Here is an 18,352-nt window from a genome sequence, read left to right as displayed (position 1 = left end):
CTGACCAGTGTCCCAGTGCTAGTAAGTAAGCAGAGTCAAAATTCTCACCCAGGTCAAATTCCGGCGACCACCTATTGTGTGAGCGCGTGTTTTAAAGCGGTATGGGACATGCAATGTCAATGAACTGGTACAACTCGTTTTTCACCTAAATCAACCAAATCGATCAGTTGCTTTAACATAATTGAAAGATAGCTCAAGCCAGGTTCTTTTCCTTTTCTGACAGCCTACACAATAAGTGGCCTTATCAGCCCAAAGTAACAAGACAGGTGTCAAGGACCAGAACAAAGCGATGGAGCAATGGGAGGAGCCACCGAGTGGCAGCTTGGGTTAAGAAGTTTAAGAGCAGGGGACAGCTAGGTGGCTCAGTGGATAGAGAGCCAGGCCTCAGTTCAAATCTGTCCTTAGACACTTCCTAGCTATGTGTGGCTTTGGGCAAGTCATTTAACCTCCATTGCTTAGTTCTTGCCCTTCTTCTTCCTTAGAATCAATATATAGTCATTCTAAGATGTTAGGTAAGGTTTTTTTTTTTTTAAAGGAGGAGGAGGAGGAATCTAAGAGGAAATATAAAAGGAAGATTGGACTTGATCACTAAAGTCCATTCTAGCTTCAACATTCCATGATTCTATGAGCTAGCCAACAAATCTAGTCAGGCATTTCTCCCTGGTCAGGAGAAATAGTCTTTGGACTAGATACAGCATAAGAAATAGTGGATCTCAAGTGGTAACCCCCCAGGCAAGAAAGGCAACAGATTATGTCCAGGATTGGAGCCCTGAGAAGATTCTGGGTTATAAAGGAAAGAGAAAGCTTCATTCACAAATCTAAATAGTGGAAACAGGCAATAGTAAGTAATAAACTAAACCAGAGAAGAAAGTGATAGCAGAGGTTATGAGATTTCTTCTTGCCTCCCTAGTGACATCCCTTCTCAAAGTTTTCCCTTTCCCCAAAGCTCTCTCTGGTTTATGAACTCCGTCCAGGGAGAGAAGAGAGGGAGAAAGGAGCTGCTAGAGTGTAAGCTTCAAGTACCAACAATGAGATTGTTGAAATTATATATTCTATTTACCTAAACTGAACATCTAACACAATGCTCTGCATATGACTTCAATAGATGTGTGACCTCAATCTAGCCAGGCCTTGTCATCTGTAAGAGAAGAGTATGCAAAAGAGAGGAACATGCAAAAGAAGGAAATCTGATCCCATGAAGCAAGAAGCAGCCCACATGGGGGAGGGGCAGAATGGAAGAGACCCAGGATTCCAGGATGTGAACAGAGGCTGAGTAGAACTCAAAACTGCCACTTCAACTCTCACTCCTTCAGCTGAGAGCCTGACAAGAGAATCTCAGAGGCTGGAGATCTTTCTCTGGACACCAACTGCTTCCTGGTAATCCCTGGAAGTCTTTTGTTCATCTCAAACATTGTAGATTAAACTTTGAAGAAGCCATCTACTGAGGAAAATCCTCTCTAAGGATTTTCTCTACCTCTCTATTCCCAATTTGTCCTGAACTCCAGCAATTTAATCAGATTAGCTCAAGAGTAGGGACAATCGACAGCTGACCAGAAGACGGGTCAAGGCTGAGGGCCTGGACCCCCCCCCCAGATTTGGGGGGTCAGTCTGTCAGTCTCTAGGGACTCCTGCTACCCACTTTCCTTTCCCAACTTTCAATTTCCCTTCCCTGTGTGGTTCTCTATTAAAGTGTTAGATCAAATCTACCTACTTTCTGACACCAAAGAAAGGGACTGAAGATTTGGGAAGAACCACCTCTCCCCAAAGAGGACTAGCTCAAGACCAGGGCTGAGGAGTGAACTCAGATCTTAAAGGGATAAGTGGTAGTCCGGGTACTGGGAGGATCCAGAGGCAGGAAAATCTATCCTGCCTCTCAATAATAACTAAGATCAAGAAGGGAGGCAGTGAGTCATTTCCCTAAAGCTTTCTCCTCCAGTCCTTAACCTCTACCTCCCAACCCCATTCTCTGAGGAGACATTCTGAACCTCTGGAAGACAAAGTTGGGTTGTCTTCACCAAGGGGAAGAGAGAGATCAACCTCTTCTCCCCTCTCATTCTCTCAACCTTTTCTCTCTTTCTCCCCAATTCACCAGTGTAGGTGGGTGTGACCTTTCTTATTGGCGTATATTATATATCCCATGCTCTAGTCAATCCACCACCCATGGTCCTACCTCCATGCTTGGCTCTGCTTCTAAATTTCTCAATGGTGTGTGGATGCCAGTGGAGCACCTGCTATCCATCAGTTAACCTTCCCTCAACACATAGCTGATCCATCCCATTTTTTCCCAGTCCAGGGACCTTGTATGAGCATCTACAAAGTTTGTACTCTACATATAATAGGTGCTTAATAAATATTTGTTTAATTGAATTGAGATAAACTCATCTCAGCAGTGTCTCCCTTCTACTTCCCTATGAAGTGCATTTTCTTCATTCCCATGGGGGCTTCCATGGCTTTAGAGCCACTTCTTTGAAAGTTCTTTCCCATTTTCTGCCTGGTTTTTGGATTGCTTTTCCTCCTGGATGCTTATGTTGACTCAGCCCAGTGTCCTGTTTACTGTCTCAGATCGTGACTTGGACCATTCTTTTTTTCCATCCCCTTCCCCCATTCTTTTCCTAGTCTCTTAAGTTAAGTGGCCCCAATCACCATCATCTCCTCCCTGGAGGATGGACATTTAACTAGATTCAACATGAGACACAGAATTTTGACTATGATCAATTTGAGGATTTGTTTTCTTTGACTATGAAGTTTGTTTTTCTTTTTCTGATGGTGGAGGGAAGCAGAAAGGAAGAAAAATGACCTGGTCTCCCTATTTTGACTATTATATGACTCTAATCTGACACAGGTGAGAGAAGATCTATGGTGGATTGGGAGGGGAATGTGCCCAAACCAACTAAGGAAGGAAAAAGAAAAAGAAAGTTGTTAATGGGAAAAAAATCATAGTGTGTTCCCAAAGGGACCAGATCTAAAAAGAAGGCTAGATCATTGATGAGGGGCATGTGGAAAATTCAGCCTCCCTGCAAAAGATCATAACTGATGAATCATTTGGTAGAGACAGAACTCTGGAGGCCAAGTGCATCCTTACTTACAGACTCTTCCTACCCAACCATTTTTCTTTTCCTCCTGGGATGAAGGAAGTTCAAAACTCTCTATTCAGCTCAATATGGCACCTGACCAGGCTCCATATAGCAGCTTCCCAACACTGATGCCACTGGATGGAAGTAAAGAAGGATCAGGACACAGGAGACAGCACAATTCCCCAACACCCAAACCCACACTCACACCAAGTCTTCCTGCACCATCTGGGACAGCCCAACCCCAGCCTTCACACACTACTTCTGATCTCATCTTGCTCCTTCTCCCTCCCATACAGACTCACTCCTCCTACTCCACAGCCTCTACTGAGTCTTTCCAAGTGTCAAACCGATTCATTTTTCCTGAATCATTCTTCCTACCTTATATAACTCATGAACCACTCTACCACAACAACAACCTTTCTGTACCTAGGATGGAAGTTTCTGTTTCTCTTTCTCCTTCTGCCCAGCCTTCTACCCCACTCCACCCCCTTTCATCTCTTCCCTTCTTTCCATCCCTTCCATCCTTTCCATTCTTAAACACCAATGGGCCAAGACTTTTCTTTTTCTTAATTTAAAAACCCTTACCTTCTGTCTTAAGAATCAATACTAGAAATATTAGTTCCAAGGCTGAAGAGCAGTATGGCCTAGGCAATTGGGATTAACTGACTTGTGTGGAGTCATCCAGCTAGAAAGTGTCCACTGAGTCACCTAGCTGTCCCTCATTCCCAACCCTTCTTAAATGGGACCAGATAATAACCATCACTGTGCCCCCACAGCCTTAGGCACTTAGTTATTTCCCCTTTTCTAATATGCTCAGGCTCTGTTACATCAGTATCTAGAACAGGATTGGCTGACCTTTTAAGTTTCTCATATCCTTTGGTTTTTAGTAAACTAGCAATGAGCATTAAGTCCGTGCCTATTCGTGTGCCTGATATTGGGCTAAGCCTGAGCAAAACAAGCAAACAAAGGCAGAAGAAAGGGTTTGCTTTGGAGGACCTCACAGTCTGATGGGGGAGACAACAAACAAACAACTATGGACAAGCAAGATATAGATAGGACAAAATGGAGAGAATCTCAGAGATGTCATTAAGGTTAGGGCATGGCTACTAACTCACCACAGATACCTCCTAGCTATATGACCCTGGGCAAGTCACTTAAACCCCATTGCCTAGTTGTTATTTCTCTTCTGCTTTGAAACTGATATAGAGTATTGATTCTAAGACAGAAGGTAAGAGTTTAAAAAAAGATTAATTTTGACTTTTAATATGAAAGAAAACCAGTTCTATAATTTATCACACATATGCATAATTTCAATAGAATAATATAGTTGTTTACGAAATAGTTCACATAACTAACTCCTGGATAAGCTTCTCCTACCCCACCCACAAGGGTTCCTAGGGGTTCAGCCAAACCAGAAGGAGTAGACAAAGTGTAGAGTCTTAACAAATACAGCAAGACATATGGCATGATGCTAAGTAGAGAAAACAGAATGAGAACAACTTATAAAGTTTCCAGAACCATGTAAATAGTAATAATTATAACATATTAACTTACTTATGTGCTTATATAATATATTTATATAACATAATTTATTATATTGTACTATAATGATAAAAACAGCAACAAAATACAGAAATATATTCAGAAAGAAAGGACTTCCAAAAGGAACATGGGATCAGAGAAGACCAAAGAGCATTTATTAAGTACCTACTATATGCTTGACCCTGGGAATGTTTTTCTTCCTATCTTGTGGACATGGAGGAAATGGGGCATAAAAAGGGGAGAGAGGACCCCAAAAGGAGAATGGGAAGATTTTTAGAACATCCAAACCAAACTGCAGTTTTGTGCAGGATCACCCTTGTTACCCAGCTTCCTTCTGTCCAAGGCATCCTTAAATCCTGATGGCTTTGCCAGTATGAGTATGAACATAGCAAGTTTTGCAATACTTGAGTTCTTGTTGGGCTCACTCATTTTGAGGACAAGTAGATAAGCTCAGGAAGTAAGGAATGTACCTTTCTGAGCCTTGGACCAGTCAGCAAATGGGTCTTCCCCATCTCAGCCCTTTTATTCTAAAATTAACCAAACTGTTGAAACAACCCACTCCCCTGGGACACGTTGCTACCTAAGTAGTCCTATATACTGGATGGCCCAGTGGAAAGAGCACTCACTGGTCTAGACTTTAGGAGAACAGTATTCAAGTCCTAGTTCTGTTAATAAATCATTGTGTGAGCCCCTCTCTGATACTTCCTAACTGTATGACTCTTAGGCAAGTCACGACCTCAATTGCCTAGCCTTGGAACAGAAACTTAATATTGATTCTAAAACAGAGGGTAAGGGTTCTCCTCCTGGTACATGGGATAGAGGGCAGAGCTTGGGTCTTCCTGACTCCCAGCTATGTCTACTTACTACCTGTGTGACCTTGGGCAAGTCACCTAACATGTGTGGCCCTCAGTTTCCTCATATGTAAAAATAGGGATACTAATAGCAATACTAGAGGCGACTAGGTATTATAATGGATGGAGTGATGAACCTAGAGTCAGGAAAAGCTAAGTTCAAATCCTGCCTTGGCATTTACTAGCTGTGGAACCCTGAGCAACTCATTCAACTGCTATCTGTCTCAGTTTACTCATCTGTAAAATGAGAATAAAAAGCACCTCTCTCCCAGGGTTGTCGTCCAAGTCAAATGAAATATTTGTAAAGAACTTTGCAAATCTCAAAGCATTATATAAATGTTGGCTATTATGATTATCTATAAAAAGAAGAGGTTGGACTAGAAGGCCTCTGAGGCTCCCTTCCAATTCTAAATTCATCTTCTGATGACTCTAAGTCCAGCAGGGCATAAATGAGCAAGTGACCTTAACCTCTCTGAAATTCATGTTCTTTATCTGCAAAATGGGAACAATAAATCCCATTGTGTTTCAATTCAAACAATGAATGCACAGTGATTTACAAACCTTCAAGACCTCTACAAATGCCAGTTGTACTACTAAAATTAGGAAGCTGGACTAGATTCAAGGGTTCTTTCCCTGGGGTCCATGAATGTTTAAAAATCGTTATTATTTTCACAACTTTGTTTCAATGCAATTGATTTCCTTTGTAATGCTACAGAATTCATTTTAACCCTTTAAAACATGCCTTTGATACAGGGTCCAAAAAGCTTCAGCAGATAGTCAAAGGGGGCCACAACACAAAGAAAACTAAGAACTCTCCAGACTTGACACTGTCTAAGGTTCCTTCTTGTTTGACTACTCTAAGATTCTTCTTTACCAGTTTCTTTCTTCCCTGAAAGGAGAAACAAGAACAGCCTTGAAATCCTGGGAACCTGGGGAGAAAAGACAGTGAAAGGGGTGGAGGGATAGGGGAAGGGTACAAAAATAGCAGTCAGGGACCCCAAAGTAATACCTGCCAGCCTTCAGAGTTTTACTAGGGGCTGCTTCTCTTTTACCTTCCTGCCGTTTGGCAAATTAGGTCATCCCAGGACAGTTTACTTCCCCTTTGGGATCAGTGATGCTATTTCCTAACTTTAGGAAATTATAGCATCTGAAAGGCCTATTTTTTTTTCCTAGCAGTAAGATTGAAGTGCCTCTATTTGAAAACTCTTCCAGGGTATTACCTAATTCAAATTGAGGACAGATCTAGCTTCCTGGTGGGTTTATGAAATAAACTCATTGTACAAAGGTACAGACCACTTACCTACGGTAAGCAGAAAAGCTACCCTAAGAAAATCCAGGTCCCAGCTGGGACCCCCCTCACCAATGTAGGAACTTACCTTTGCGTCTCTGAACAAGACATGATTAACTCAAATTTAGATATTTCCCTAGGACTGAGTGCACCGAGGCTACTGGTAGACAACACAAGGCAGGAAGGATTTATTAAGTATTTATCACAGTCTCTGGCCACAAGGAACTTATATTCTAATGAGGAAAGATAACATATAAAGGAGATGAAATATGAAGAAATAGGAGGGAGAATGTACCTTTAGGAGTATCTTAAGTACCTTAAAAGGTGTACAAGGTATGCTGAGAGGTCTAGCACCTCTGGTATGAGGACTTGCAGAACCCTTTACAGATCTGCTCATCCACCTTTAGTGTCCATCTTTCACCCAACTCTCACCTGTGGTTCCAAGAAGCTGTAGCATACATAGTGGTCATTCTCTAGTAAAACCATATTAGCATGGGGGCAGCTGGGTAGCTCAGTGGATTGAGAACCAGGCCTAGAGATGGGAGGTCCTAGGTTCAAATCTGGCCTCAGCCACTTCCTAGCTGTGTGACCCTGGGCAAGTCACTTGACCCCCAATGCCTAGCCCTTACCACTCTTCTGCCTTGGAGCCAATAAAACATTATTTACTCCAAGACAGAAGGTAAGGGTTTAAAAAAAAAACATATTAGCAGTCAGACTAAGCCAGGTTGAGCAGTAACCAACAGGTTTCAAACCCATGTTGGAGAGTTGGAGGGATGTCGCACATGAAGACTTTCCCTGGAGGAACAGAGGGATGAGAACAATTTGCTCCAACTCTATGGAGTACTTACAGCTAGGTCAGTGTGAAGATTGGATTTAGCTGTCTCCTAATTGTAACAATGAAGATACTTAGCTCTTCCTTTATAGTGAAGCTAGAATTGTAATCCACAATCTATTTTTAGATTTTAATCTACAAAAGGTGATAACAGTATTTGAAGTACATCTACCCATTTTAACCATAAAAAGGTGTTAGTAACTACAAAAGGTGAACTAACCAAAAAAGGTGTTAAGTAGCTACATAAATAACCCAAAAAGATATAATATAACCAAAGAAGGTGAGAACTAAAGAGTGGGCAGTCCTGGAGAAAAGCATCTGCTGTGATTGGTAGATATGAAATTTAGGGGAGGTGACACAAGAGAAAAAGATTCTTTAAAAAGAGGACAAAAGGATATATATGTGTGTGTGTGTGTATAAAAAAATATATACATATGCGATTGAAGGAGCTCTCTGACTTGGAGGAGCGACCGGAAGACAGACACCCAGACTTCTTTCATTTAGACGGTCACTGTTGATGAGTGAAAGGCTGATTTAGTGACCCCACCTTTCTGGAGGTGTGAAGCCTCCAGGAAAGGCCCATCATCTTGAGACTCTCTTCCCCTGGCTTCTCTCTCTCCCCTTTACCCTCTTCCTTAATATCTTCCCTCTATTGTATTGTTCCTATTGTAAACAAACTACCACAAGTTCATTTTACTTTAGTAATTCATTTGTGATTTAGAAATTTAAATCCATAGCGACCACATATTATATATTCAGAGTCCAACCACAATTAAATTTAACAGTCAGACATCAAAGATGCCATTGCCAGTCATCAGGATTTGAACCCAGAACCTAAGGCCCATCATCTTGAGACTCTCTTCCCCTGGCTTCTCTCTCTCCCCCTTTTCCCTCTTCCTTAATATCTTCCCTCTATTGTAACAACTACCATAAATTCATTTTACTTTAGTAATTCATTTGTGGTTTAGAAATTTAAATCCCTAGCGACCACATATTATCTATTCAGAGTCCAACCACAATTAAATTTCACAGTAAGACATCAAAGATGCCATTGCCAGTCATCAGGATTTGAACCCAGAAGCTCTGATTGCAAAGCTAATGCTATTTTCACTGTTTTCAAGTCCTTGGTTCTCCCAAGTGAGAAATACATCAATGGACAAGTAATAGAAAGATGGTAAATAATAGAGAATAGACAACAGGCAGATATTCAAGGATATAGATTGGTGATAAAGGATAGATAAACAGAGAGATGAGAGAGAAAGAGAGAGATGGATGGTTGGATGGATGGATGGATGGTTAGATAGATAGATAATTTATAAAGTCCTTATTATGTGCTATAATCTGTGTCAATAGAGAATACAAATAAAAACAAGCAAAATCATCTGAGACCTCAAGATTATACTTTCATTGGAGAAGACAATAATAAAGGGAAGGTAACCTGTTAAGAAGGGAAGCACATATCTTTTATCTCTGAAATGATGGCATTCTGTGCTTTTTTTTTTCTTGGGGACTGAATGATCTAGTCTCTTACTATTCTGGGTATTATATGACTACACTCTGACACAGGTGATGGCAGATCTGTAATTGGGACAGAAATGTGCTCAAATAAACCAAGGAAGAAAAAAGAAGCTCATCTCTGAGGTCAGAGCTAACAGAGGATCAGCCAAGGAAGCAGAAAACCCCAGTGGAGTTAGGGTTTAATTTGGAAATATGGCCTCAGTGATTATCTACAGAGTGTAGGCTGAGTTCCCTCAGTCCTGCTATGGCCTTTTCAACCTGGAACAAATTTCGGCTCATTTAGCCCCCTTTTCCTATTAGTATGTTACTCCCAGAGGCACCATTTTGAGGAGGGACCCAGACCAGTCATCTTTCATTTCTCTCCTTGCTCCGTTAACTGACTCTCTGGGTTTTGCCACCATACCTCCACTATTTCCTCACCTTTAAAGTATCCTCACCCTTTGGCCTTCTAGAACATTCCTCTACCCCTGATGGTCTCTTCTCTCATTGATGAGTTCCTCCAGCAACCTCTATTTTGAGGAAGAGCCCAAGCTGGCCATTCATCATTCCTCTCCTGCCTCTGTTTCTGACTCTCTAGGCTTTGGCACTCTGCCTATCATCACACCAGTACTTTCCTCTCCTACCTGCTCCTTTTCAGTTCCCTTATATGTGTTACCTTCTCCTTCTCCCATCAGAATATAAGATTGAGGACAAGATTGTTGTTGTTTCTTTCTTTGTGGCCCAATGAAGGTTTTCTTGGCAAAGATACTATCATGGTTTGCCATTTTCTTCTCTAGCTCATTTTGAGATAAGAAAACTGAGGCAAAGAGGATTAAGAGGATAGCTAGTAAGTGTCTGAGGCCAGATTTGAACTCAGGTATTCCTGACTCAAGATCCAGTGCTCTATCCATTGTGCCACCTTTGTTCTTTTTGCTTGTATATGTATCCCCAGTATTTAGCACAATGCCTCGGACTGAGTAAGCAATAGCCCAGGGGAGTGGAGATGAGAGTCTGAGCTCAGTGGCTTCATGTGTGAAGAGAAGGGAATGAATGTTAAAGGTAATCAATAATACTTGGCACCTGATAAGCTATTTGAGGTGACAGAGAGGGAAGAATTGAGGACAAGTAAGGTTAAAAACCCAGATGACTTGAAAGAAGGGAAGTGTTTGAAAGAAAATGTCTTGAGTTTGTCTCACATCTATTTAATTTAAAATGCCTGCTAAACATCTAGTTGGACTGATGAAGAGGGATGTACACAGAACCAGGACAATAACCTATATGATTACAGCAATGTAAAGAATTCTAATAATAACAAAACAATCAAAACTCAATACTGTGAAATTATGATGACCAAAGAAAAGATATGAGAAGGCATCTTTGTCATTGGAGAGGTAGGGAACAAAGGGATAGAACAAGGCAGACAACGTCAGACTTCTTCAATGTGTTAATTAGTTTTGTGGAACAGTTTTTCCCCCTTCTCTTTTCTTTCCTTCTTGTAGGGAATTCTGTTCTTTTTTTTATTATTTCAATTAGGCAAATAGGCTTGAATGACTTGACCAGCATCATATGGCTACTAAGTATCTGAGGTCAGCTTTGAACTCAAAAGGATGTCTCCCTGACTCCAGGCTTGGCTCTATATCCCCTGGGCCACCTAGTTGACCCAAATTCCATTTTTAATGGCGCTACGATGGCTTCCTGGAAGGGAGAAAGCTTGGGAAGAACTATTGTTCTTTGTTTTGTTCAAACAAAAGATAGCAATAAAAAAATGTTTAAAGAACAACAAAGAAAATCAGTAGCAAATTTGGAAAGAGCAGTTTCAGTCAAGTAGAATGGAGCCAGATTAAAAGGGCTTGAGAAGTAAGTGAAAGGTGAGAAAATGGAGGCATTAAGTTTAAATAACTCTTTAATTGATTTAATGTATAGTCCATGTTCAAAACTAGATTTTGTTTTTTTCATTAGGAAGGAGGAAGAGATGCTAATTTTTCTTTATTGACAACAATAAAATTATATTTTTTAAATTATGAATAGGCAAGCAAAACAAATTCCCATATCATCCATGTCTCAATCTGCTCTCTGAAGGACAACAATTTCTGAGGGGCATGGCTAAGACAGAAGACACACAGAGGACAATCTTTTGAGGGGTAGCAGGAGCTACAGATGGTTCTTTTGGAATATAATTAAGGGCAACTAGGTGGCTCAGTGGATTGAGAGCTCAAATAAGCCAGTGGGCAGTATATCCAGCTGAATGTAATAAACTATGCAAAAAACATTTTTCAATCATTTGAAGTCTCCCCTAGAGATTCCTAAGCCATTCATTCTCTTTTGAATGGCCATGGGTTCCATTGAAAAGGAACATTTGGTGAATGAATGAATGAATGAATGAATGAATGAATGAATGAATGAATGAATGAATGAATGAAAAAGCTTTTTTTTAGACAATTACTGTGTGCAAAGCTCTGTGCTATGGTGATACAAGTAGAAAAGCAAGGTGGTCCCTCCCTGCCCTCGAGGAGCTCACATTCTAATGGGAGACTCAGCCCATATAGAAGGTTTAGACTTCATGGTCCTTAGAGTCATTCTCATACATCATGCCTTCTCTCCTCCTGATGTTGAACCATTTGACCGTGCCAAGGCTCTTCGGTATGAGAACTTTCTTTCCCGGATCTTTCAGTAGCTGTGATGCATGAGGGGGGAGGCAGAATTGGGGCTCCTAAAGAGGAAACTATTAGGTTGCATCTCCACCAGGGTTGCTTCTCTGGATATTTACCAAGAGACCAAGCTGGAAGTAGGACTAGTAGTGTGAGAGGTGCTGCTGCTCCCCAGGCCCCTTGGATTTGCCTGCCCATGGGAGACTGGGTGCACCGTACAGTGGATAGAGTGCCCAGCCTGGAGTCAGAAAAGCCTGGGTTCCAGTATGGCCTCAGATACTTACTAGCCATGTGACCCTGGGCAAATCACTTCACCTGGTTTGCCTTCATTTGCAGGATCTGTGCCGAGGAAACCCCCAAATCTGCCAGGAGTCAGACACAGTGAAAAATGACTAAACAATAGTAGGTGGCAGTTGTTGGGCAGTTGGTGGTGATGGTAACCAGGGTGTTGGTCTCCTTTTCCTCAAGGATTGCCCCCTAGAAAGTGGCTGCAGGTAGCAGGCTAGACTTAAGACTGGCAGTGGCATGGACGTGCCCATTCTTGAGAGCCCATCTTCTATTTGACTCAGTTACAGAGCATGATCCAGAGCAGGAATGGAAACCTTTGTCAAGCACAATCTTCCCCAGCATCAATGATCAGAGTTGCTATTGAACAAAATTGTATCTGGGGTTCTATTGACCAAGAAATCCTTTATGATCTTAACTTGTGCAGGAGACCCTGTTAGGGGGTGGCTTTTTTTTTTTTTTGCTTAAATTAGGTCTTGTTGAATCTCTAGGAAAGCTCTGATCCTTAGTAGGGCTTTGTGGTTGTTCAGTTGTTTTCAGTCCTGTCCAACTCTTTGTAACTCCATTTGTGGTTTTCTTTGCAAAGATCCTGGAATAGTTTACCATTTCCTTCTCTAGCTCATTTTACAGATGAGAAAACTGAGGGAAATAGGACTGAATGATTTATCCAAGGCCACATAACTAATAAGAATCTGAATCCAGATTTGAACTCAGATCATCCTGACTTTACACCATCTACTGTGCCACCTAGCTGCCTTTGTTAGGGCTTAGCTTGGTGCAATGGAAAGTGCACTGAATTCAGTGACAAAACCTGAGTTCAAATCCTGAGTCTATTACTTATTTCCCTATGACCTTGAACAATGTCACAGTTTTATTCTCTTAAAAATGAGATATTTGGGGGGCAGCTGGGTGGCTCAGTGGATTGAGAGCCAGGCCTAGAGATGGGAGGTCCTAGGTTCAAATCTGGCCTCAGACACTTCCCAGCTGTGTGTCCCTGGGCAAGTCACTTTACCCCCATTGCCCAGCCCTTACCACTCTTCTGCCTTGGAGCCAATACACAGTATTGACTCCAAGAGAGAAGGTAAGGGTTTAAAAATTTTTTTAAATGAGATATTTGGACTCAAAGACCCTTCCAGCTCTAGATCTAGGCACTAGATACAGCCTTGGCTACTACCCTGCTCCCCACCCCAATTTGGAAAGTTTCTGAAGAATGAACATGGAGCTTAATTCACCATCTCCTCAGGTTAGGAACTCTGGTCTATGTGAGTTCCTGTTAATCAAAGGATGCTTGTACCTTGTGAACAAGGCACAGATGTACTTGGGTCCCTTTTCCCTTTGCAAATCTGAGGCTTGCTGAGGAAAATTAATTATCTGACCTTCAAACGTACCAGAGATGACGTTCTGTGGAAAGGCCTCTGCTTGTCACCGTGAAGCCAATGATAAATATAGGACCTGGAGCAATTTCTCAGTGAGATTTCATGTCAGTATTTTAATAATCGTCGAGGAGAGCCCTGGGAACCAATTACAAAACTAGGGCAATTTCCCTAAAACTACCTGGTCTCCAACCCACAGAACTTGTCGGCATTTAACACTGGCACGACCAGATAGATTCTGACAGTCTTACCCATGCATCAGATGAGCTGATTTACAATTTTAATAATAATAATAATAATAATAATAATAGCTTACAATTCATACAACACTTTACAGGAATAACTCAAGCTTTTGGAATACTACCATACAATTTCCAATGTGCTTTCCTTGCAACCATCCTGTGAGACTGAAAGTAAGAGTATTATCCCCATTTTATAGATAAGTAAAAAAGTAAATTGATACTCTGGGAGGTGATGTGACTTGACCACAGTGACACCAGAATAAAAGCCAGGACTTGAAAACAGGTCTTATAATAAAAATAACATTTATATAGTACCAAGTAGGTGCCAGTGAAGCACTTATTCTTATTATCTCATCTTACAAAATCCTGAAAGGTTTTTGTATATATATAATATAACTATATAATAATAGGTGCTATTATTATCCTCATTTTACAAATAAATAAACTGAGGCAAACAAGTTAAGTGACTTGTCTAGGGTCACACAGCTAATATCTGAGATAAGATTGGAACTCAAGGCTTCCATGACTCCAGACCAAGTGCTTTGTGTACTCTGGCATTCTATGCATTTGGACACCAACTCCAGAGCTCTTTCTATTTCTCCTCCATCAACAAACACAAGGAACCTCACTACAGACCTCTGAAGAGGCTGGGATTCTTAGGGAGAGTGCACATGCAATGGATACATTAGATGGAATACACTTTCCTTTTTTTAAAAAAAAAAACTCTTACCTTTTATCTTAGAATCGATACTGGTTCCAAGGCAGAAGAGAGGTCAGGGCTAGGCAATGGGGGTTAAGAGATTTGCTAAGGGTGACCCAGCTAGGAAGCATGAGTTCACATTTGAACCCAAGTCCTCTCATCTCTAGGCCTGGCTTGGAATATGCTTTTTGTCAGCTTCTACCAGAAGCACTTCTCCCCCAATACCCAGAGATGAATGGCGGTCAATGTTCACTCTAAAATTCTTAAGGAATTAACTAGAAATGCCAAGAGGAGGAGCCTTGATCAGTTACAGTCAGCTAAGCTGGCAGCCTCGATCGCATGATACCACTCTGGCCCCCAAAAGACAGATGATCTAGTCCAGAAGGACCCAGACTGATGACTCTGAGTTTAGAACACTTTCCATTATACCAGGCCAAAGCCCAGGAAGGATGGGTGCTTTGCCAGCTTCAACAAGACCTGATTCATGGAGCAAAAAGCAGCCTTAAAAGCCTTCATTCCAACAAAAAGTCTCTTCTGTATATACTGAGATCGTCCACGCTTCCTTGGTCAGTGAAACCCCCCATATGATTTTGTTCAACAGCAACCTGCCACTGAGGGATTGAGCTGGCCATGGATAGCTTTCCCAGGGCCGAAGGCGCATCCTCCTCAACAGCACAAAAGCCTAGGGCCAGGGTCACCCAGGGAGGTTCCTTCTTTGTCCTTCCTCCCAAGCTGCTCCGCACTGCTGGAAGAAGTCACACATCCACACCGACCAATCTCTCTCCAAACTCCCCTTCCTAATCTCAACGGGGACCTATTCTTCCCATCAATCTTTCTCTCCTCTCAATCAGCTCTATCACACTCCCCACAGTAACTCTTCCAAGTTTTTCCAAGTTGCCTTGAGTACTCCAACCATCTTCACCCCCTCTCTCTTGGCAGACGATCTCACCTCCCACTTTAATGAGAAAATCAGGCTAACTGGTGTGAGCAAAATCATGTCCCCTCCTTCGCCCCCTCATCTCTTTGGCTTCAGTCTCAGAGGCCCAAGGGAGCTTTCTCATTGCCAAGTCCAGCCGTATGGCCGATGAGGGAATCAATCCATCAATAAGCAGGCACTAAGGGCTAGCTGGCTAGCAGGTATTATGCCAGGCATTGAAGATACAGGAATAAAAGTGAAATTGTCCCAGCCTTCAGGGAGTTTTTACTCTACGGGGGAGGCAGAACACATCTGGAGGTCATGAGAAAAAGGAGGGTGTAGGAGACTAGAATACCGAGAGGAGGAGATTGAGCCAGATGTCAAAATTACTGAAGAAGGACAATGTTCTAGAGGGGATAAGGAAAAAGGATCTGGACAAGGTGGTCAGCTTTCAAGGAGAAGAGTGGTTGCTGGGCAATGGAGGCAGAAGGCGGGCTTCAAAGTAGCCAGGGGAGCATAGAGTATTCCAGCTCTCCCTCCTGGCCCTGAGAATCAATGGGATGTGAGAGAAGAAGCAGGCAGTCTTGGAGAGGGTGCCAAGAGAGAGTCCAGGGCTTCAGGAGAAATTTGAGTTTTATTACCTAGAAAAGATGGAAAGAAGATTAGAGGAAGTGATCCAGGATGAAGGAGAGTCCCAGAATAATTGAGAGCTCTAGAGGACACGGTGAAAAGAGAAGGCAGAGAATGACAGGAGCAGGAGAAAACTAGGGATTATTCCAATAGGGAAAAGAATATGTGGAGAGGCACCTGACCAAATGGCCTTCGGAGAACACAAGTGGTAGGAGGACAGCCTCAGATGGGTGGACTTATGTCCTTCTCCAGCTCCTTCAACCTATGACCAAGTTCCCTAGCCCTCTCTTGGCGCTGCCTTCCCTCTGAACCTCCAGAGGAACTTGGTCCAGAGTCATAAGAAACAATGGCAGGGCTCACCAGACCAAAGTGGGGAAGAACTAATGTCTCATCAAGGCCCCAGTGCTAGCAACAAAGCTCCAGCTACTCCATCTTAGGTATAATTCTGCACATCTCTAATATTTTACAAGGGCTCATGGGATTATATTCATAAATGGGTAAATTGTAATGTTTGGAAGAACCAAATGCTGTTACAACTTTCAAGAAGATTATAAAACAAAACTTCCCAGCAGCCTGATAAAGCTATTCTTCTGGCCTAGAATCCCAAATAATTCAACAGTTCAATTCAACAAGAATTTATAGAGCTCCTATTAAGTGCAAGAGACAATGCTAGGAGTAGAGGATACAAAGATAAAAAGGATAAAAAGGGGAAAAAAGCCCCTGACCTTAAGGAATTTACATTCCACCAGAGAACCCAAGTTAAGAAGACAAGTCAATATGAAGGGAGTGGGATAGGAGAGCTGGAAGAGATCCCCATAGTAGATGGTACTAAAACTGAACCTTGAGGGCAGATAAGGAGAGAAGGTGCTCCACGATTGGGGTAAAGTCTGTGCAGAAACACTGAGGCATGAGAGACCATGCCTAGTTTGAGAAACAGCAAATAGGCCATTTTGACTAGAACTTGGAATTTGGAAAGGGGAGCAATGTAAAGTAGGCCAAGAAAGGTAGGTGGAAAGCATACCTGTAGAAGACTTTAAACGCTGAGCTTAGAAGCTCATATTTTATTCTTAGAGGAAATAGGTCACTAAATGTTTGGGCAACTATTGGTATAGCGGATAGAAGTAGGGTTGGAAAGACCCAAATTCAAATTCTACCTCAGATACTTACTAGTTGGATGACCCTGGACAAATCATTTAACATCTATGTGCCTCAGTTTCATCATCTATAAGATGAAGACAGTAATAGCATCCACTTCATAGTGTTGTGAGGATCAAATGAATTAGGATGTGTAAAGTACTATATTATTATTAACTAGCTATTATTATAGATAAAAGCATCTAGGTGGTATAGTGGATAGAGAACACAGCCTGGGGTCAGGAGGACCTGAGCTCAAACTCAACCTCAGACACTTACTAGCCATATGACCCAGGGCAAGTCACTTCACCCTGTTTGCCTCAGTTTCCTCATTAGTAAAATGAGCTGCAGAAGGAAATGGCAAACCACCCCAGTATCTTTGCCAAATTGGGTCATGAGGGGTTGGACCTGACCAAAATGACTGAACAATTACACATGGACTATATATACACATACATATACATATATATGGTTATACACAATATGTTTTAGTCTTTATATATCTCATATATATTGAGAGAGAGAGAGATGGGTGGGAGGGAGAGAGAGAGATAGAGAGAGATGAGAGATATTTCTCTTTAGGGTCTTAATCAGAGTTTTGAAGATTCAAAAGAAATCTGCTTGCAATGCCACAGAAAACTAAATAAGAGTTAATAAACCAAGTCATTCCTTAAATCTTTCCTCTTGCTCTCAAACTCCTAGAAAGACTCATCTACACTCACTGCCTCCACTTCCTCACTACCCACTCTCTTCTCAACCCCTTGCAATCTGGCTTCCACCACTCAGCTGAAGCTGCTTGCTCAAAGGTTCCTCATGATTTCTTAATTGCTCAATCCAATGGCCTTTTCCCAGTTCTTCTCTTCACTGACCTCCCTACAAAGTCTGATGTTGTTAATTATGCTCCTCCTCCTCCTCCTCCTCCTCAATACTGTCTCCTCTCTTGGCTTCCACTACAATGTTCTCTCTACTCTCCCCACCTACTCTACCAAACGTTCCTTCTCAGGCTCCTTTGCTAGATCACTCTCTACTCCCACCCTCTGAGTGTGGGTTTCCCCCAAAGTGCTAACCCAAGTTCTCTTCTCTTTCTACTTTCTCTCTAAGCAGTTTTATCCATTTCCATGGGTTTGTTTTAATATCTCTACACAGATGCTTCCCAAAATGGTTTATCCAGGCATAATCTCTCTCCTGGGTTTGCATCACTAGTTGACTGGGAAATATCTCTTCCTTTATGTCAAGTAGGTAAATCAAACTCCCAAACCAGGACTTGTTATCTTCCCCTCTAAAGATGCTACAGCTCTGAATTCGTTCATTTCTACTACTATCCTTCACGTCATTGAGGC

The sequence above is a fragment of the Monodelphis domestica genome, chromosome 7, assembly GCF_027887165.1.
Source record: "Monodelphis domestica isolate mMonDom1 chromosome 7, mMonDom1.pri, whole genome shotgun sequence".
Lineage (NCBI taxonomy): Eukaryota > Metazoa > Chordata > Mammalia > Didelphimorphia > Didelphidae > Monodelphis > Monodelphis domestica.
The sequence above is the reverse complement of the archived record's forward strand: the minus strand, read 5'-3'. Positions refer to the sequence as shown.